General features: G+C 38.2%; 1 protein-coding gene across 2 annotated transcripts in view; it reads right to left on the reverse strand.

The window, feature by feature from the left end:
• The window catches only part of ANO2 (anoctamin 2), a 192,098-nt gene that overhangs the window by 153,983 nt on the left and 15,130 nt on the right, over positions 1-22,985 (reverse strand). The gene's annotated exons all lie outside the window — the stretch shown is intronic.

Here is a 22,985-nt window from a genome sequence, read left to right on the forward strand (position 1 = left end):
AAGAGAATTCTCTTTCTCAAAAGCTTTCAGTTAAGAAAAGTTTTAAACAGATATGTGAACTGCCATCTAAACTTAGGTATAGATCTAAGAGAATATTATAGCACATTTACCTTAGAAAAGCCTCTCACAGCCACAGTGATATTTTTCTTGTTTTGCATATAATTTGTTTCCAAACAAAGCTGTATCATATCACATTAGAATATCACCTATTTAGAAACTGATATTAAATCTTTTCAAAGTGTATAAATGCTTACAACTTCATGTAAACACCAAACATGCATTTGCTGAATGTTTCATAATTTGCCCTAATTTTTAAAAAAAAGTTAGATGGAAATCCCACTATTCTTATTGCAATCATTTTTCTCTTATTCCCCCTATAGCTGCAACATGGACTACAAAGATCACTAATCACTTTCAGCTAACGTTTCTTCAGTGGACCAATGTTATTTTAAAGAGCAGAATGAGCTGCAGAATGTCTCTTTCATCAGTCCACTGGGGAAGTCAGCTTTAAGAGAAGGAAGTAAAAATTTACTGGGCATCAGCAGATGTTCTGGTAATCATTTGCTGAAAACAGATTAATAACAGATGAGAGTTTAAATTTCAGTGGGTGAAGATCAGGAGGCTTCTTCTAGCTTTTGGCTAAAATCAAGCATGTGTCCTCTGTCTGGGGGACTATATTCCACACTGGTAAGAGGACGGACAGTCTGATCTAATTGGTTGTTTCCAGCTCAGGCTTATATGACTCCACAGATTGCAAATAAAATCAGTCAGATAATTTGAGAGAAAAGACCAGATGAAGAATACGACCTTTGCATATTTGAACAAAAATATGTTGGAAAGTTGTGCTGTTCATGAAGTGATATCAGATGCTGAGGAATCAGAGCCTTAAAAATCTTTAAAAGCCCTAAAAAACACCCCAAAATGGGCAACTGAGATCATTTTAATAAAGACTAATGCAAAGTAAATAGAGAAAACAGGACCAGGTGATTCCTGTTGTATGATAAACAAAAAATGCAGAACAATAAACCATTGAATATTTAGCTTGGGATTAAAAAACTATGCTTCCCACATCTTCCTATATTTTTTCCAACATTAAAATTAATCAAAGAAATTTAAAATACATTTAAAAAAATTAATCTCATATCATATCTTAAGGGGTAAACCATCTACCTAGTTTTCTGTTGAGCCACCAAAATAAAAACCTATACCAGCTATTCCACTGGTAAGGCTCCTTTCCCCACTTTTCAAGCCCTCACCTGCATTGCTTCCAGTTGTCTGGCAAAGACTGTTCAACTAACTTATTCCCAGAGTGCTTATTGTATTGCAAACATTACTACAAGCTAGAACTTGTTTTTCTCATTGCCAGGGTGGATTTATAACTGTCTACTGGAGACATCCACTAAATGGTGACTTTTGGTTAATCACCTGAAATGATCAATGTACATGCTTTCATGAATACAGTTTAATATTTGCTCTAATGAAATGTTGTCAGTCTTCTATTTTGGAGATTCAGTCACTATTGCTTATTCTTGTACTCTAGATGCATCACTAAAGCTAACATGTTGTGCTGGCTGAAGTTATTTTTGTCTGACCATTAATTTGTTATTTAATACAGCCACCATTAATCAAGTCCTTTTTCTCTTACAGCTGATGTCCCACAGGATTTTATTCTTGGCCCTGCATTGTTCTATGTCTGTATCATTGTACTCCTTGATTATATTACTCAAATGACTAAGTACTGCTATGCAGATGACAAACAGATTTGTTGCTCCCATGATCCTTTTTTCATCAAATCTATATTCCATATTACAGAGTTCTTCCATTAAGTTCCAAGAGTGGAAGTTTTTTAATAAGTTGGTTCTGGATTATTCAAGATATCTTTATATCTTGGCCTCTTTTCTATTTTATAAAGTCGAATTGGGCTTTCCCATTTCAACAGGAAAACTCAGCATTAAAGTCAAATGGAAGAAAATCTGGAAGGTCTCATTTGTTTTTCAATCAGCACATGAAGAGAAATATATTAGATATTTCTTTCAGTCTATTATATGTTCCTAGTAGTTTCAAGGAGGACTTTACTTAAAGCAGTCTATATTGCATTTTTTTTCTGACATAGGGAAAATGTATAGGCTGAAAAAAATCAGATTTCTCCAAGGAGATTTCTTGTCTTTCATGCCTAAAAAGCAAAATGCATTAGCACTTGCATCAATTGCAAGTCTAATACTTCTTGTAAACTTAACAAAGCCATAGCAGAAAAAAAAGTATAAGTATGAAAACTCTCATATAGATATATATAAAGAATGTACTCCTATTGATTATCATTTGACTAGTGAAAGCTCAAAAAGTTATTATCCTTTTTAACTAAAAGCTGAATGTTCTGAAACATGGCTAGACAAGCATAACAGGCTAGACTAAGTAGCAAAGCACTCTCTGCCCCAAAATTCAGATTTTTCATTGAACTTAGTTTTCTACAAAACTCAGATTTCAAGTGAGAATTTTGCCATTCTAAAGTTAGTGGTATATCGGTGTTTCTCACCCACTTTGACAGTTACTGTTGCCCAGCTGTAACATGGAATATTTTTGAACCACTATAACACAGCTAGAATGTTTTTATTAATCTCTTCTAGCTCACAGCTTCTCAGTTCCAGCCCTTGCAGGGACAAGCCACAGACTGAGGGGATGCACCACGAAGCATTCCTATTGCAGAGGAGTTTGTGGAGAAGTCCTGTTGCTCTGTAAGAGCACGGCATGTAAAAGGTGGAGTTTTGTGTGTCCAGCTCAAAGATTTCTCATAGTACCATTATTTTGCCAGGCCAATTTGACTCCCACCTTACCTCATTCAGACAACCTGTTTGTCCTGTGTCAGCCGTGTCACCTCAAGGTGATATGTTCTCAACAGTTTATTTAGACACCTCTAATATCAGCTAAAGCATAAGATGCTAAAGGTATCATATTTGTCAGTCACAGTCAACGCAATAAAAAGGACAAAACCAATAAATTATACTCTGGGAGAGCCTTGGAATTGTGGTTTGCATATTGCTCCTAGCAACTCTGCAAATAAAGAATTCATTGTTAAATGCTACATTTTACTAAGTCTTTCTCATTGCTTCCTTGTCATGAAATCACTCATTGATCATCCTATATTAAAGTAATACAGCTACATATAGCATACATATTAAAGAAAATAAGTTATTTTAAAATCCTTGTTCAAAGAAATAGATTTCTGCTGTGTATCTTAATAGGGAGAAAAAAGAAACACTGAAAAGTAGAAAAAAAGCCTAACAGAAGTGTAACTACTGTCAAAGGGAGTCCAAGGGAACTGCTGATCTTTCTTATGATTTAAAAAAATGTACGTAGGAAATGGAAAGGCATAAATTATAAAACCTGAAGCATATAAACTTCCTTCTTAAAAAGGACAAACTATCCGGGCCTTAAACTTTTTATCCTTCTGTGATTATTAAATAGACAGAAAAATACCAGACATATACAGACAGCAAGTTTCTAATGGCTTCAGTTAATATAATCAGACATCTTTTGCTGACACTGGTAATACCAGCCACACCAGGAAAGCAACAGTGAGACAGTTTGTAGAGAGGAAAAAGAAGACAGGTCCTAGTAGCTCAGTAAAAGTAATCATCTTCTCATTTATTGCGTCACCAAATGGATCAGTCACGCCTGCAAATGCAATTGTTCAAAATTGTCTGCTCTCCTGATACCAGCCCTGGAAATGAAGGCAAATAACAAAGTGATGTGACAGTGCAAATAGAACACAATTTCTTGTTACTATCACAGAACTCTGGTCACATACATTTCATGACAGCTGAGCCAAACACTGAGCTGTTGGCCCCCTGGCACAGGTACACAGGACAGAATGACACCGCATTGCCAGATTCAGACAGTGGCTGTAGAAGGGTCTATATTTTTTGCCAAAGGTATTGAATCTTTATCTGTAGAAGGATCAGCATTTTGCTGCTCTTAATATTTTGTATCCAAGATAGAAAATCAGTTTATCGCAAAGTATGCGTATCAAAGCGTGTGTCGGTTACATTATGAAAAGGAAGGGCAGCATACTAGTCTGGGTGAGATGTCAAGACCCAGAGTGTCTCAACATGGAGATGTCAGTCCAGAGCAATTCCCTGCTCGCGTCATCTATATAATTATAGGCAAGTAATATAATTCTTTCTGTCACTGATTAAATGAAGATAATGGAACTTCCCTCTATAAAAAGACATTTGTGAAGACAAATATGTTACAGATTGCGAGGTGCTCAAATAATACAGTAAACAAAGTGTATGGCTGCATACAGTAGCCATACTACGCATCTTATAATTTTTACATTTTCCTTCAAAAACTGTAGTCCCTCTACCTTTCGCCAAACTTCCCCTTTTCTATTTTCATTATTTCTCTGGGGTACAGCTGCGCCTTACTGTACGGCTGTATGGTGCCTCACATCATAAGACTCTCATTAATGCCTGCAGATTCCTTTGCAACAGTGTTACAAATAACTAGCAGCGATCCCTGACTGCTCCAAGAAGTTATCGCACTCCTGACAGAAAATTAGTCACACATTGCACAAGTGTAAAGATGCAAAGCACAGACCTGTTCACTGATGGCAAAGGTAAACTCCATCTAGCTCACAGAGCTATGTTTATTTTTAGCTGCTCAACAATATATGAAGCAGAAATGCTCAAGTCCAAATTTCAGACCTTAAGAAAAGCTGCAATAATTTATGCATCTTGACAGTTTGCCTCTCACTTTTCCCATTTCTACCAACAGTGATGGTGTTAATGTCCTGTTTATTTTACTCTGCTACTCTCTCCTCTGAACATAAACAGTTAAAAAAATGTGCTATTGTGTATAAGCAAAGAACATAACACCTTGAAATGAAAAATCTGGCTAAAACACTTTAAAAGAAACTGTAGAACCTTAATTCCTTAGATAAAGCACTGTGGAATGAAACAGTTGACTTTGCACATCCTTTGCAATGTTTCTTCATGGAGTTGCTACGTTTCCAACCAAAATCTTCCCACTCATCTACAGACAGAAAGTGTCCCTGAATGGAAGATGATACAGGAAGCCTAAAAACACAGGCGTGCTTCCCCTGAAAAAGATGGAAATATTTAATGGCACACAACATAATGAAAATGAGCTGTTAGAAACTCAAGCACAAATGTAGAATAGATTGTTAAGTCTGCCAAATATAAAAAAAGGCACAGACCTCTACATTACTGCAGTACTCAATGAAGAACCTATATGGACGTGAGTTAAAAATATGTCAGGATTGTCACTCAGTTTCAATTCTTTCTGAATGCAAATTTTGGAGTTAAAAGTTAGTGCATTTTCTGGTTATTACTACAGCATGAAAAATGTGACTTTCAAATGTAAGGCAAAAGTATCCCTATTTGTTTAGAATAACTTTATCAGCAAATTTCTCCTATGTCAATGACACAAATTTCTTGCTACAAAAGCATATCACAATTTCAATACATCTTCTGAAACTAAAGAAAACCAGAAATAATAATAAAATGCAAAATTGGAAAAAAACCCATCCAAATCAGACTTCCTCAAAAAGGAAGGCAGGAGTGTGTCTATGCTACCACCTCCTATATTTTGGCAGTGTCAATGGAAAAACACATAATCAGCTGGCCTGGTTACATTCAGTGCCAAATTAGCTAGCAAATAAGCCAATATTCTGCAAAATACATCATTTCAAACTTGATTATCAATAATAAAATCAACAAACTCTTGAGGCCAAAGAGTTAACATTAAAAAGGGCAAAATGTAATTCCTCTTGAGGGAATGAGACACACTAATCTGCACAGAGATTTATACCCTAAATAATTTTCCAGATGAAGCAGCAAGATCACGGAAGTCAATCTTTAGGCCAGATAACAAGCATGTTACCAGTAGGGGGATTAATGAGATAGAGACTGAACCCCCAGTCCAGCAGGCTCAAATTTGAAGAGGAAGGGGGGGGGGCAGAAACCAAAAACACCCACTAGTAGTTAGGATACCAAACTGAAAATCAGAGAAATGGCACCTTAAAATATTAAAATATTGCTTCATCATCCAATGCTTGATCTGGGACGTTAGCAAACAAGAGTATAAAAGGATGATTTAATTTTGTGTTGAAAGATTTAAATTTCAATTCATTCCTAGAAAAAAATATTTTGGAGGGTTTACTTTAATTTAAAAGTGTTAACAGATGGTAAAAATGTATTTCGTTTACTAAGCATGTTCTCCTATTCATGTGCCACAAGCCTTTCCAGGGTAGTGTCTCCCTTAGAGGTCTCTCACGAAAGATCAGTAGCAGTAAAAGGAAGGTTGCCTGTATTTGCAGTGGCTTGACTGGGAGAGGATTAAGATTAAGATAATCAAAGTGTTCTGGTTGGCTTGTTTGCTGGCAGAGAATTCAAAACCTCCCTGGACAGTTACAGCCTCGGTGTAAGCAGGGAGGTGTAAGAAGGGGAAGAAGCACTGGCAGTCGCACAGTAACATCACATGACACATTTTGGATAAGGCAACAGGTCCAAGGGGTGGATGAATAATTGGTTAAACAACAGGGAACTGGGTAAGAGGAGATCCTGCACTGTTGGAAAAAAAAGTCACCAAAGGGGATTTCCAGAGTCAGCACTGTACAGCATCATCATAAGTGGCCTGGTAAAAGAGATAAGCACCAAGAAGACAAGCTGTGCTGATGAAGTTTTTCAGGGTAGCAAGCATAAGGCAGACTAAGAAAAATTGTAGAAAAGCTTAAATGTAACTAAATATAAAACAATATATGTGGATTAAAACCATTTTCATATATAACATGCGCACATATAATAGGCTCTGAATTGGCCTATACCAGTCAGTAATGACATCTTGGGGTTGCAACAGAAAGTTCCTTGAAAATAACAGCTCAACATTTTGTAATACTCAAGAAATAAAGTAAACATTATGTTCCGCTAGGAAATGAATAGAAACTAAGAAAAAAATATTAACACATAGCAGTCCATGCTGTATCCCCATCTTGAACTCAATGTGCAGTCCCTGTCTTCTCACCTCCTAAGAAATAAATTAGACCACAAATGGGATCAGAGGCGGCCAACAACCACCCTAAAAGCCTTGTTATGACAGCCATATAGGAATCACTCAGTAGACTGAGACCATTCTGGAAAAGAGCAATCTTAAGGAAAACATTGTAGAAGTCTATAAAATCATGTGTGGTAAGGAGAGGGGGTGTGGATGGACTGACTGCTGTTTCTTTCAGGGCAAGCACTAAGGGGCCTCAGACAAAGCCAATCTACGCTGTTGGGAGCCAGACTCAAAATAAACAAGACACAGATATTAATGCAGTGGGTAGTACCTCTGTCTTGCCAAAAGACTTTGTGGGTACAAAAATTGTATTACGGTTCAAGAAGAAACTATACCAGTTGGAGTAGAGACCCACAGCAGGTTACTAGATAGACAGACTACAGGCAGTGGGGGAAATTAGCTGCACTGAAAGTAGCTGTCATCAGGAGACCATCAAAGTAAAAGTGTCATAAAAGTTTGTACCATTCCTATTTTTTCCTAAACATTTTACCATTGTAGCTGTTAGATACACAATACTGCGTTGACGGACTGTCTCAAACAACAGGACCATTTTATTGTTATTATGCCAAATCTAATAAGAGGGACTTTAGGCCTTTCTTTCTCCCCAGTATCTGTCCTCCTACTTCCTATATCATCTCTTCAATTAACTGCAGAGCCAAATAATACACGGCAAGTAACATAACTGCCTCACCCTCGGACAGATTATAGACTGCTATATGTGACTATTGTCATGGGGGTCACCTCCATACCGGTTACAAAAGGGGCTGGTTGGCAGGTCTCTGTTCAGTGGTGCAGTGGAACCTGGTTGATGAAGATCTCTCAGTAGGTGCTCACACCATGCCTGAGTTCCCTGCCATATCACACACTGCAGCACCTCTGTTCTAGAGTAATGGAGACTCAAGAGCTGTCATTAGTTCATAATCTCACCACTGACCAGTACCTTTTTCTTCAGATTATGCTACAATCTAGTGATTAGTTTATAATAAATAATACAGATTATGATGCAATTGCTTTCCTTCTGATGTTTTAATGAGACTACCATGCCAGGCTCTCAGATGATGTAATTTGGCACAGCTACACCAAGTTAACAGAGCTATTTAGATTTGCATCATTAAAGGTTATGACCTGAAAGTTGAACACAGTAGAGTCTGGACTCATGCTGGTTTATCAGCAAGGAGAAAAGATCAAAGTTAATTTGGAATCTGCGACCACTGACTGAAGGAGGAACAAATCCAGACAGAACTTAACACAAGGAAAAGAATGTAAATTTATTTTATTCTTGAGACTTAAGGGCCAGAAATATTTTCATCTTCATCAATCAACCAAAGGAAAGCTAATGTTGTTTTGCTATGTGTCCCAATACTCTGGTTACTTGAGAAAAAACTTCATCTCTTATTGCATAGTACAAGGGAAATTGTTCTTTTCTCAGTAGCTCTCAACAGGAATAAGTAGCAACAAGACTGAAGTACAGCATACTCCATGGCTGCTTTGGAAAGTTGTTTCTCTTTTGAACCAAAAGATCTCAGACTGGGTGAGTCAAGATACATCAATGCTCAAAAACTGATTTGAAGGCTACAAAGTCTAGACAGCTGTTGTCTATAGGTGGGATTAGAAAACATGGGATTTAACTTTAGATGGGGAAAATGGTGCTGGAAAAGGTCACTGTCAGTATATCTCCCTTTCCTACACTTTGGCACTAAAAAAATCACAACATTAAGTATAAAAAATAACCTTTCCTATGTTGACAATGTTACAACTTAAACTTCTTCAAAGCAAGTGTTTTCTAAGGGACCCCATCCCATCTCCAGACAGTACTTGACTGCTCTTAGTTGCAACGATGATGTTTTTGATTCTTGTTAAATTGTATTTCCAATCCTGGTATTATTCATTTTAAGTGGCAGGAAGGGCTAAAACAGATTGTAAAAGAGTACAATGGCATTTCTTGTACTTCTTCAGCAAACAAGACAGCTAAATTCAGGTAGGAACGCCTCTTTTGTGCTTCTAAACACACCTAATGCAAAGAACCAGATTGCACTTCCAACGACCCAGCACCAGCAGCGGTATAAAAGAGCTACATTGATGCTGGGACTAATTCCCTATATCCAAGGGCTTCCTAGAGAAGCAGTTGCCAGCCAGTGAGGCACAAGCCTGCTTTAGATGAAGTGTGGAGGCCAAGCTGATAAGCTCTGCTGGATGCTTGCAGGCCCTGCAGGCGATTAGAAGGCAGCAACAGCAGCAGCAGCCCTACAATCTGAACAAACCATCAAACAAAGAAAAATAATTGCTTAAAACATTGCAGCTGAGCCTAACATGAGAAGCTTGGCAAACAGGCTGGGAGTTGGTGTCCAAGAAATACCTCGTTCATAGATGGAAAGTGCAGTATTATACTATTTCTAGAGCTCTACGAGATCCAGCTCTCCCAGCTAATGTGGTATCTAGGATGGAAATAATATCCTCCCACAGGGGCATGACAATCACTACTGAAATCAACCAGTAAATGGACAATATGAGATTTTCTGCAATGTTACTTAGCCAGCACTTTCTAATGATCTCTGTAGAATGCAATGAATTATCAATAGTTTTGAAAATCAGACCTCAATACAGTCTATCACCACATCAGGTATCTCTCCTGTCTATACTGCTAGTCTCAGCCCCCCAAAATTATGATCCAAAAGATAATCACCCAGTAGATATCAGAAGAACACCTATTGCAACACATACTGCATTCATCCATGCTAGCAGTACTGCTTTGTATGTGCCATAACCTTTGTTGGCCCGATTTATGTTTCATCTCCATCACCATAAATTGGGAAATCACTCCACAAAAATAAAAAAAGGCGGTAGCTAGTCAGGATTTACAAGTGCCAGTTTGCTCCTTTGTAACACAAAAATTAGAGAGGGATTAGCCACCAACTACATATCTTATTTGACCAGCTGTCTGTCAGGTAAAAAAAAAAAAAAAAAAAAAAAAAAAAATTAAAAAAGACAGCTGAGAAATCATTGTAAATCAAGTGTGAGTTTCAATTTCTTTTACAATTCTAAGAACAAACTATCAGCAAATGTTACTACCACAGTGTTTGGTAAAGCTTGACACAATATGAAGTTGTCGGTTCTCCAATACATTTCACGACTGCATTCAACAAAAACACATTTTAGTAAAATTTTTTTGGGGTGGGGGTTGACATTGAAACATGAAGATTTAGGTAGAAAGTTGAACAAATCGCTTCTGGAGATGTAAGGGTCAAGTGGGCCTACACCTTTGAAGTATGAAAAAGATACTGAGCAGATACAATATAGAATATGAATATTAACCTGATACAATGCCAAATTTTTTTGTGCCTTGAGGGAAATGAATTAGTGAAGCAAAAATGTAAGATTTGTTATTCCAAACCTGGTAGTATTATACAAATTTAAATTTACAGGAAATCACTACCAGATTTTTTAATAAATATGGTGCTATACACTGATAGCAGTAAGTACCTTCATCCATGTCTTAAAATTCATTTTATGCCTCATTGGAAGTACTCCTCATTTTTATAATTTTCATAAATCTTCTTGCTTATTTTACATCAGCAGCACTCAAAGAAAATCACATCGTGCCTCCTAGACAGTCTTTTTAAAATGTAGATATATATATTGCATCACCTTGAACATCTGTGTACCTTTGTGTCGGTATGTTTCTGCCATATTTTTCCTATACTTCTGCCATACTGAATAGTATTAGCACTATTATTTTCTGATAAAAATTTAATTTAAAACTATTCTTTTCTGATAAATATTTGAAGTTCATACACATACACACTATGCTAGGCTGTGATTTAATAATGGGAAGATACACTGAGCAACAGAACACCCGAATGTAGTGGCTAAAGCCATCCACTCTCCGGAGAGGTCTGTGAGATCTGCCTGCTGCTCAGTCTAAGGATGCTCAAGCCAAATCTTTCCTGTAGGTTGGGCACGGCAGTTCTTAGACATGCCCTGTAATGCATTTACTCTCCAATGTATTTCCTTCTATACATCAGGATAGTTACTCATGAATACTAAGTCAAAGCTTTCTCAAATCAATGGGGAAAAAATTCTCAGTATACTAGTGTTATTAATGCCTGCAGAATCTAGCTATCATTTTTAAAGCCCTGATAGTGTCACACGCTTCAGCTTGCATCTTAAGTGGGTACATGTACTGAACATACAAGAATTCATTCCTGTAACAAAAACTCACATTATGCTGAGTTTTGAGTGCCTCAGTAGGGTATTCTCCTAAGGACTTCAGTGACTGCTTGCTTGGTAAAGAACCTCAGGACACAGTCTCATAACAGAAACTGCTACAGCATTCACTGTCCTCACATGTCTGGCATGGTTCAGTAAGTGTTAACATATATGAAGAGTTCAGAGGTGAGCACATGTCAAGTGATATCATCAAGTCTAAATTTGTCGGAGAGAATATATCGGGACTGAGATTAAAAGAAAAAAAGAGAGGGTTGTTTGCTTTGCCTCTTTTTTTTTTTTTTTTTTAGCTTGTTTTGGCAGTCTTCAGTAAACATAGCCATCTCAAGCAAAACTCCAGGGGACATCACCAAAGCAATCTAATACTGGGTTTTGTTTAACACAAGTTTTTTGTGATCTTTTGTTCTTGGCATGCAGTAGGCAGAGTATTCTGAGATGAGAGACTCAGAGTTACTCTGCAAAATGGGGAGCAAGAAAAACAAACAAGCAACCAAAAAATATTAGCAGATTTAAGCAGTAATCGGCAACCTATAAGAAATGAGCAGACTAAGGCTTGTAAGTTAGTTAACAGCATATTTTGGTTTACTAAAGAAACAATAGAGAAAATCACGTCTTTGCCTTCCATTACTACATAACCTCACTGTCACTTATATTGCACAAATATTGCATTTTTGGTGAAGGATAATTTAAATGCATTGTAATGTCTTTAGCCATAAAGTTCTTCAGTCAGATCGAGATCTTATTTACCAAAGTTTGAGAGGATAGCACATATTACTGATTGTTTGTATTCCCACTGCAATTTTTCTTGGCAACTTTGTTCTATTTCCATACATTCAAATGATAATCTTGGTAATTCAGGAACCATCTTTTTCATCTGTGTTTATTCAGAACACACTGGATTCTCATCTGTCGTGCGCCCTAACAGTAGTATAAATAGCAGTAACAAGACAGATCCAGATCTGGTTATATAACTTCTGCACACAATGTTAAAACATTAAAAATATAACTTTATCATTCACTATTAAAAATATTGAGTGGGGGTTTTGCCAAAAAATTCACACATCAATCACAGATAACTGAACAGATGTTTTGGCTGAAACAGGCTTCAACTGGAATATTCACACATACACAAAATGACCTCTTAATACTGGTAGGAAATTATGATTGTAGAGCTTTCTCAAATTTCATTTCAACAAAGACCGTTAACTAAATATTTGCAACACGTGTTAGCTCTTTTCAAATATTTATAGAGATAACTAAAGAAAAAAAAACCAAAACCCAACTAATTGCAATCCTTCCTTTTGACTGAAAGCACAAACAGGCATACACAAGTTTATATAACTCTGAAAGTCTAAAAAGTGCCTTAATTCCCCTTAAGTCTACACGTTAGTATAGATATACACATGCATACTATACATACACAGTTTTTTATATATACACAAATTAGAAACCCCTGCTTGAACTGTGACTCCAGGCAAGGGAGATTGCCTTGGTATTCAAACCTTCTCCCCCTGCCCCTACCAAAGGGGAAAGCAGCATTTGGGCTTCCCACTGAGCAGTATGCAACTACAGAGAGTAGCACTGAGAGTGCGTTCTGAGCAGGATCATCATGCTTTGTTATCCTCTAAGGCAGCCTCGCTGGTCCCCTCTGAACCATCTGAGCACCCCAGCTGCAGGCTCACTGGTGCAGGCACTTGGTAGGTTGCCATTTCACATTAATTCAGGCTGGCATAAGTTACAGAAGTTGTGGTCCCAAATTCCCCCCTGCCCCTGGCTGTGTGGCTACTCACCCCCTCCCCACCCCCCTGAGCCAGTGGTCACATTTATATAAGTGGACAGTGAGTTTCTTTAGCCAGATCAATTCCCTGAAAACTAAATCCTAGTTTTAAAGAGCAGTTAATTTTCAACTGGATCCACACTTCGAGTGATCAACTCCTGGCAGCACTGCAAGACAGAAGAATGTGCAAGATACATTCCTCGGGGCAGGAAAGAAGCGGACAGATACACAGAAACCCTAACTCAGATCAGCCTGTCCTGTGCCTTCAGAATGCTTGCAAAAATGAAAACAATAGCCACAAGAAAACCTGTTGTTTGACTCAAATTTAATGTCCTATTTTTTTCGCTTATCTTTTAATTTTTTTAGTATCTAGTTTTGAATAACATTCAGGGAAATCTCCTCTTGAAAGAGCATTTTGAAACAGATGAGAAATGCAGTTTATAAAAAAAGATAAAGCAAACTGTTTTCTGAAACTTTGGGGGGTTCTCCCTCAAATTAATCATTCAGTTGGTATAAATCCCAAAATAATTTTCATCAATCATAATCATATTTTCTATTTAAATCTCACTCTAGTACACTTTGCCAACCTGCAGTTAACAGGTATAAATCAATGTCTCATCATGATATGTTTGCCAAACTCAGCTTTTTAGAGAAAAGTAATATTAAATTTGCAGTAGTGTACCTTTTGCCATCAACTGAACAAATCAGAAATGTCGATAAGCAACATTTAATAACTATAAATTTATAAATAATTTAACTGGCATTTATTTTATGATTAATAGCTGGCATTTTATAATTTAGAAAAATTAGTCTATAATAAATACAGCTGTTTGTGTTACAGGCAAGTAGCAGAATAAAGGCATAAAATCACTGAGAGGAAGAAAAGCTGAAGAAGTACAGAATGTATATGCGGGTAAAAAACCCAAACACATATTAAGAACAGAAGCTGTGGGAAGTCTGTTTTCAGTTGTGAGAACTGACTGTAAAGATTAGTACAGACCCGCTGCTAGGAGACAACTTCCCATTTTCCATTCTCATTCTCCTTCACATGAATGCTTTCACACATTTGAAAAGCTGTTTGCTAGTGAAAAGAGCTAGCATTCACCTAATTCTCACCTTCACTTTTCTGTTGCTTTCTGTTCAACAATAAAGGACGTGAAAACTGGAAACCAGAACTATAAGGAACCCCGACAGTATGCCAGGGAACACAGAGACAGGAGGTGCCATCCACACCGATATCTTCAGACACACAATAGCTTTTGGCTAGTTCTGTTCTATTCTTGTCTCTATCCTTAGGTGTTTAATGACATGGGAATAGTATTTACTTTAAGTTCTACTTCTAAAAGTCTTACATTTCACAGCAGTTCTGGCATTGACAAGGAGAAAGACACTGGTACGAATCTTGCCAAATTTTCAGCTTAGCAGTCAGTCTTCAGAAGACAAGTGCTACTACTTTGGGGAACCAAAATGAGGGAAGCTGCAGCTCCTCAAACTCCTGCTCCTCCTCTGGAGGAGGTGATGGGCCTGGGCAGGCAGCTGACAGCCAAGATGAACTTTGTCCTTCAAAGTTGCCTACCCCTTTATACTGATTCTATGAGCAGGTATCCAAATACGTGCACTCACCTTAGATATGGGGAGTATTAGGCAATACGAATTTACCCTGTTTCTACTTGAGAGAGCACGTAGGTTTGTACTAAGGAAATGACCTTCTTGCTTTTGCATCTCTGCCACCTTCCCATCTATTTTCAAGGGTCCAGGTAGCAGGAAGATGCCCACTGACTCACTTCCTGGATTTGGCTTACAAATTTTGATGTATATTTCCTTGGCTACACTTATTATTGTGATTTTAATTACACTGGAGTGCTCCGTAATTATATGGCAATTATTTTCTTTGATAATTACCATTGGCATGTACAAGTGAAGGAATATATCTAAAAGCTACCTATTAGTTTCTTGTGGTACATAAATTTCTACATTAACAAAATGGCTTTTACATTATAATTACATTTACATCTTTTATGAACTAATGGAAAACAAGAATTAATTACAAGGAGCACAGTACATTACTACAGATTAGCTATACTGATATCAGGAGCGTTACCAATCACCATATTATAAACTACACCTACTTTTTAATACTAAGATGAGCTGTCTTCAATAACGTAATCTGGCAGGTCTCCTGATACGTGGGTTTCATCCTGCCAAGGGTGAGACTGATATTGCTAGTAGAGCATTATGAAGATCTGGAAATTAACAACAACTTTCAGTTGGATCTTGGAGCATTTAAAAATATTCTTTGTGCGGACTTTTCTGTCAAGAGACTTGCCAGTTGGTGGCCAGATGTGACATAATGCCCCTAAACCACGAAATAGTTTCCAGGAGAGTCGCTTGTGAACTGTGGCTCACAGGTGAAAAACAAACTGGGATCCCATGTGGTGCAAGCTGTCTTATGTGTTACTATGGTGCTCTCAAATGCCTCCTGCAACAGATCAGTTGAAAAGCACAAGTCTTCTAATGAGCAAACCTCGGTGCCTAACTGAAGATGAGCTTTGCCAGCTCTAGGTGAGCAGTTTCCTAGGGACAGCATTGCTTTAAAACAGGAGGGACTAAGGGAGAAACAATACTTTGCGTAGAAGTATTTGAGAGAGAAGCAGTCACGAAGTATGGATTCCTCCTGTGTGTAGCAGTGCCCAGATTTTCACAGAGGAGCACCCATCTTGGACATTATGACTTCAGGGCAGGCCTGTGACTGACTGATTGTAACTGATGGACAGCAGGGAAGGGTGAAGGACTGACTTCATGTAGACCAAAGATACACAGTCGTACCGAGGAGTGGCAGGATCTCTGCAGGTATAGGATATGGAGATGAAAGAGCATCATGGACAGAATTGGAGAGTCCTGGAAAGGGCAGTGGGCTGTGGTGGATAGGTGAGCAGTCCTGCAGAAGACTGTGGATGGTGAGATGGTGCAGAGGTGAATACACAGATAGGTGAGCAGGTCAAGCACTGGTGAGCTGAAGCAGTTAGCATACACTGACCTGTGAAAGCTGAGTGGTGCCACTGGAGGCAGAGAGTAACCATTACCCAGTGAACTCACAGAGACCTGTGACAAGCAAGCAGGCTTGCCAGAAGCACAGAGCACTGCAGCATATTGACCTGTCCTGCAAAAGCCTGAAAGTACACCTATGTTACAAAGAATATCATATGAAATTTCCTAGGTTCCATCAACCAGAGTGTGGACAATGAAAGGATGCAAGGTCCAAAGACCTTCCATAGATACACAGTCTTTAGGATGCTACTTTGCCTTGATTACCTAACAGGTTTCTGTGACTGTTGAACATCTGTAAATGTTAAAAGGCAAGCAAAGAACAATATTCAAAGCCTGTAAAATGAAGTATGGAATATAAGAGTTGAAGAAAGAGCAGGAACACCAGATGTTTTCAAGACAGGCAACAGGGATTTGCAGCTCCCAAAAAAGTGAGGATAATGGGGGGTAAGTCGAGAAAAGGATAAAAACACATGAATCCAGAAAAGGTAAAGGCAGCCTATACAACCTGCGCTGGAGCTGAAACTTTGTTTCAAAGCATTACAAAAGAGAATTATCTTTCACATCCTGTGGCCAATTTCAATGGGAGCAGAGTTAGGCCTCTTGAGTGATTTGGAAAAAATTCCTAAGCATAGGATGGGCAGGGATATCCTTCCCCATTTTGAAGGGATTAAGGAAAAATAACAGTAGTTTGAACTAGCACTTTGGAGGTGCCATCTTGGAGTTCTCCTTAAGAATTTGTAAGACCTTGAATATATTTTCTATCTCTGAGATGCTAAATTTTCTTTGTATTACTAAATTACTCTGAGTAAACCATGACTGAGTTTGGTGAACATGTAGACAGAGCCTGCAGACAAATTCCCCATCTCCCAGTTGGTAAAGTGATGCCATGACCAAGGGAAATGCACTGTGCTCTTCTGGCAGAGAAAGTCATTGGTATTCTTCTAGTGTACTTAATGTTGGCATTGACCTACAAAAAGTAATGGCCACCTCTACATTTTCAGGGGTGCACTTTAAGTAGCGTCTTTGTGTTCCCCCTTGAAAGGTTGCTGTTTCCAAAGATGAGAAGGAGTATCGTCTACATGGCTTCATTTTTTTTTCCCCCTAACTACTGGATGCTAATCCTCTTTCAAATACACATGGTTCATTTGGTTTACCACTAGACATCTTATGAAATTCCAAGGTCATCTACCTAACTCCACCTGAAAAATTTCCTTTAAAGTATAATATATAGGTCTCAAACCTTTCAGTGAATTCAGTAAGACTCTAAAATGAATGCAGAGATCAAGGAATTGAAGGGAAAAGTGACCAGTGAACTGATGAATTAATTCCTAGATGACAGAGCTTGAGTATGGAGCTAAAGCAAACATATCTGCCATCTCCATAGACAAAAAAAAAAAAAAAAAAAAGCCCCACAAAAGCAACAAATAAAAACCCATACAGCTGTTCAAAATAAATAATTTTGTCCAATTGTTTTGTTTCAGGTGATGAAATCATTGTTACATTAATGATAACCTAGAATAAGCACACAGAAATCAGTATCTAGCTCTTACAGGTTTTTTTCATTGGTCTATCACCATCAGCACATATCTGTACACATAAGGGAGACTTAACTAGTGTGAAGACAGTTATTAGTCCTGTGTATCAAGGAAAGAATTCACTCCAAAGGGTATATTTTCCATGCTGTGCATGAGGATTTCATCACCAAGCTCCCATTAACTTTCATGGGAATTGTGCAGCCTGATGCCACCCTGCTATTTTTTTTTTCCTTGTTGCTGTATTCAGGCCAAAGTAATTGCTGATCTGGAACAATAGGACGTGATGCAGTTTTGAATTATTTGACTTGTCCTATGACTTAAAAGACCTTACAATGAACTGGCAAAGATAATTCTAGCTGAAAACAATCTGATTACAACCTTCAATATGGCTTATGTACCACAGTTTCCTTTTTCCAAGATGCAGGCATTAGAAGAACCACATTTTATAAAATGAACCAATCCCAGTTTGACTAAGCTGTAGCTGAAGGTCTTTTCTCCTACAGAAGTCCCAATCTGTGGTATGCTAAATGCTTACCAAGCCAAGCCCCTTTGAGGGATGGTTTGCTACAGTACGTAGCCCAGACACCACTGGAGAGACAGAAATTACCTTGGTGCTTGCAGAACCAGAAGAGCCCTGCCTTCATCTAAATAGACCTGCCAGGTTATTGTGGAAAGGAGAGAGGAACTTCTGTGAGCAGTTTCCTCAGCATATGTAACATAACAATCACAATATTGCAGCAATGCAGATGCCATCATGGTGGCTACAAATTATGGCAGCATATTGAATTTTTTCTATTTGTTCTTAAAAATGGAAAACATAAACACATCTCTTACCAGATTGAAAAGGCAGCTTCTTCAAATTATTTTTAGCAACATGAAGTGCTGCCATATTCCTAGGTGCTATGCATCCAACAGTTCCCACTGCTAAGAGAAACTAGATGCACAATATTTTTGAAATTATAACAGTATTCAGAAGCTGCCACTCAAGTACCATCAAACATGTTCACTTTTACATTGAAGCAAAATACGTCAGGGTCTTCAAAAAACAGTGCGGCTTCAGATTTCTCCTGTTTCCCCTTGAATGTCACCGTTGCTCTACAAATCCATTCATTAAAATTGGATCATGCAGGCCAACCCTCACTCCTTTTCACTGAAAAAGTTAAGTGAGACAGTATTTGGTTCCATAATGCTATTTCTGGTGATACAAATAGGTGGAGATCTCAGGTACCATGGTGTTTGCACAGTAACCTTGTGCCATACTTGAAAGGGACCAGAAAACTGGACCAGAGTTCACTGGAGAAGAGGTGTATTTCTGCAGGTTCCAGTGGCCAGAACAGATCTTTTGAGGGCTGGAAAATAATAGAGCATCCCCAAGCTACAGAAGCTGTAGATGACCCTAGCCACCATCAGCAAAGTCCAAATATAAGCCAGACCTGTAGTCCTTGTCAGTTCCCATACACATCCAGCGCACACAGCAATGAAACACACTCATCACTTCTCCCTCCATCTATATATACATACATAAATCTTTAGATTCTTGTCATCTTGCAGTAAAAACAGAACAGGTAACTAATCTTTCCCTCTACGACAGCTTTCCCCCACTAAAGCTGTGCTCATCCACACAAACTACTACTGGGTTGTTGGAGCTCAGCCCCTTCTTAGAACTTAGGCCTACAAAGGATTAAAGAAATAATTTGTGTTGGAAAGGACATTCTGATTTCTAAGGGACAATTACTTTTTTTTTTTTTTTTCTTTAAAAGAGCCTTGTATTATCCATGCTGAACAGCTTGAATATGAATGCACTTTTCATTCCAAAATGCCTTCCTTTCATATACAATACAACATTTTAAAATGTACACACCACAAGATGTCTAGTTGAGCATCTGGAAGGGAATAATTCCTTCCCTATAGTGGCTTTCTTCCTGGAGAAATACGCTTGGCTGTCTAGTCATAATGTCATGAGCAACAGACCTTTCAATAACTTAAATTTGGACAGAATGAAACACACATCCATTAGAGTCACCAGTAAAGCAAGGAGACCTTAAAAGAGTCCAAAATATATGAAAAGAATCCCACAAGCCTGATTCATTACTTATGTTACCTGTCCCTGGATCTGCTAAAGGATAACCCTCACTCTGCACATATACAAACAGTGGTTTTTTTCTCCTAAGACAATTCTGTCCTTCAAAGACTGATTTCCATGGTGGGATACACCCCAGTCTTCTCTCTGCTGGAATCCATTCCTGAATCTGAGATGGCAGAAGCTGGTGAGTGCCACCTTATGGTCTTCCCTTCGCACATGTGCCACTGTACTGTTGGTTAATTGAGTGAGTGAATGGATTTTTCTTTCCTTTTCATTTTCTTGCAGGTATTTTTATTATTTTTTTCTCTCTCTCTGACATTCCAGTTTTAATTTCTAACTCCTCTATCCTCGCCCCCAGCTAAGCCATTCAAGAGTATTTATTGTCACTTCCGTAAAAATGGACTGGATATTGCTCTGATTTGTGAGATGAGGGGGGGGGGAGGGGGGGGAAAAGCACCGGACTGCTGCTTACTCTGGCAATCTAGAAGCTCTTGACAGTGGAGGCTTTTCCATAGCCACTGTCATCAGAGGCCAAAACAGAAGTAGCAAAGCCAGAAAGATCTCTTTCTGAAAAACCATTCACTGCTTCACTTGAAACTGGTCTTTTCCCCTGCAGTGAGAAGACACGGCACCTCTGCTTTGTTCTCCCTGGCTCTGGAAGAGAACGCTATCTCTCCTCACTGGAAGATGTGCTCCGCTCTCATCTTCCATAGAAAAAAAATGACTCAAAACCAAATCCCATTTCCTCCCTATTCTTTCCATCAATATAAGCAAAATCAATTTGTCTCTCATTTTTCTCCTTGTTTGTCAGTCTTTGTCTCTGACACAGAGTTTTCAGACAGAGAATGCCTTTTATTTAATCTGGTTTTGTACAAGACAAAAACCATGAGGGAAGAACAGAGGTGCATATCTTAGATCTTTTATAACAACAACATAAAACAGTACATAAATGAATGTATATGTGTAAAAAAACAATGTATTAAAAACAGGGAGCACTTATCTACAGTGTTACATTCACTCCCAGGTGGAATTCTCAATGTCTCTTACTTACGCAAAGAAGTTGCAAGCAGTCCTCCCTGCTTTCCTTTGCACTAGATGTGAAGTCATGACTAAGAAGCAACACCTCCAAAAAATTACAAAATCATACAGCAACTCAATCAGCAGAAATGCAGAAGTGATCACTCCTTTGGTATCACAGATCTGTAGGGCTGTTTGCTGCTGTAGACAAAGCAGGCAATTGCTTGGGGACAGCAAAGCAAAGCAAGTCCCATTTCCCCTACAAAAGAATCTTTGAAATTCAGGATTTCTTCTTCTGCCAAAGAGTAGGTTCAGATGCATTGGGCAGCAGGTTCTGCTGCTGGGGCAGTCCTCACCCAGCACCTGTAGGAGCTGAATCCTCACCCCAATCAACAGCAGCACAATTTCTGTCTTTTAAATGGTCAGAAAAACAACAAAGCACAGGACCAAAATCCCCAAACTATGTTATATTTTACTACTTTGTTTTCGTGAAACTACTATTTAAGCTGCACTGGCCTAAGCAGTTTACAGAAATTATCACCACTTCAGCCTCCAAGTCTCCTCTGCAGGCATTCTGGCTACTGCAGCGTCATCAGTGCACTGTAGCATCCCTCAGGGCTTCCTGTATTGCTCTTCAAATTGTCTCCATGGATTTAATTTGCAGATTAAAACTTCTGCTGCAAACAAGACCATTGATAATTAAAAAAATGTTTTCATGGATTTATCTGTGAACAAGCCAAGCAGATGATTTTGCCACTTTTCATCCCCTATCCTACAAGGGCCTAGTTCTTTCCCTGCTATGCCCTAGAAAAGATTTATAAGTCATTCCTGTGGGTTTCTTATGTACCTAGCAACTTGTAGAAATGGAAGTAGTTCCTCCAGCAGGCAGCAGAACTCAGCAGGTAGGACACAGTGAAAGACACACACAAATTCAGGAGCCTATTTGCCATTTCTGCCTGGCAAGTCTGATAGAATCAGCATTATGTAAAAATAGGATGCTTCTTGTGCAATTTCCATTGTACATATCACCAGAACGCACACCCCAAATGTACCAGCATTTGAAATTCAAGATATTGATGTCTCCGTTTCCCAGCCTGCAGAGAGTTGATGAGATTTATCATTGCTGACAGAAGAGCTCCATAAATGTTGTTGATAACATACAGGCCCTGTTTTGCACATTCCTTCAATTTTCTCTAAAACCCTTGGAAGCTGTTTTGACTACAGTACCTAATAACTGAGCATTAAGTGTCTGGATGTTAATTAAAAAACAGGAATCATAGTATTGACTTTTCAACTTTGACAGCACAGCCATTCTACCTAGCCACCTGTTATCAAGGATCATTATTTTAATACTGACTGAAGCACACCTAACTCCCATGGGGTTACTCCAAAATCCTCTCTAAAATGGAGACATAATTTCCTCTTAAATAGTTAATCAACTTGCCAATATTTTCATCACGTCCATTTCACTATCACTGAAAACCTCGCCTTGCCTGTTCAACTTTAATTTTATAAGAGCTGTGTATTACATTTCAGCCCCATATAAGTAACATACAGGAGGAGTACATGTTTTAGCTAATTAATGCTTCTGTAACTAGAGTTGAAAAATAACCATCAAATATTTATATAATTGTTACACTAAGAGGCCCCCAAAGAAGTATTGTCTTCTTCTGAGTGCTGTACTAAGAGAGAGTGAAACACAAAGTCCTAAGACCTAGAGGACAAAAGACCCCAGTCTCTGTCCAATACTATATTACTCTGGTATGCATTCTCACTGGCTTCGGGAGATGTTCATTAACATGGATAAAGGTCTTGGACTCCTATTAAATTTCCCTATCCTTTTAAAATTAATGTTATCTACTAATAAGCTTTCCACTGCACTTTAGAAGAATGAATATTTTGAGACAACTATGACATTCACACTGAGTACCTGCAAGATGTCTCATATGTGCTAAGGGCATGAGATACTTCTATTGGAATTATCCACAAATCATATTGATAGATTTTGGAAAAAGACATCACTTTTTCAGGCTCTTAAATACTACTAAATTAAGCAATATCCATAACCTTTTAACTAAAAGTCAAAATATTCTATATAAAAAAAAAAATGTTTTGGCAAGAAAAAAAAGGTCTACCCAAATATATTGAACTCTTGGCCATTGGAATTCCACTTTTTCACGATGAAAAGTATTAACATTAAAATAAGCTACATATGACATAAATGTGA

Source organism: Falco cherrug, chromosome 5 (genome assembly GCF_023634085.1).
Source record: "Falco cherrug isolate bFalChe1 chromosome 5, bFalChe1.pri, whole genome shotgun sequence".
Lineage (NCBI taxonomy): Eukaryota > Metazoa > Chordata > Aves > Falconiformes > Falconidae > Falco > Falco cherrug.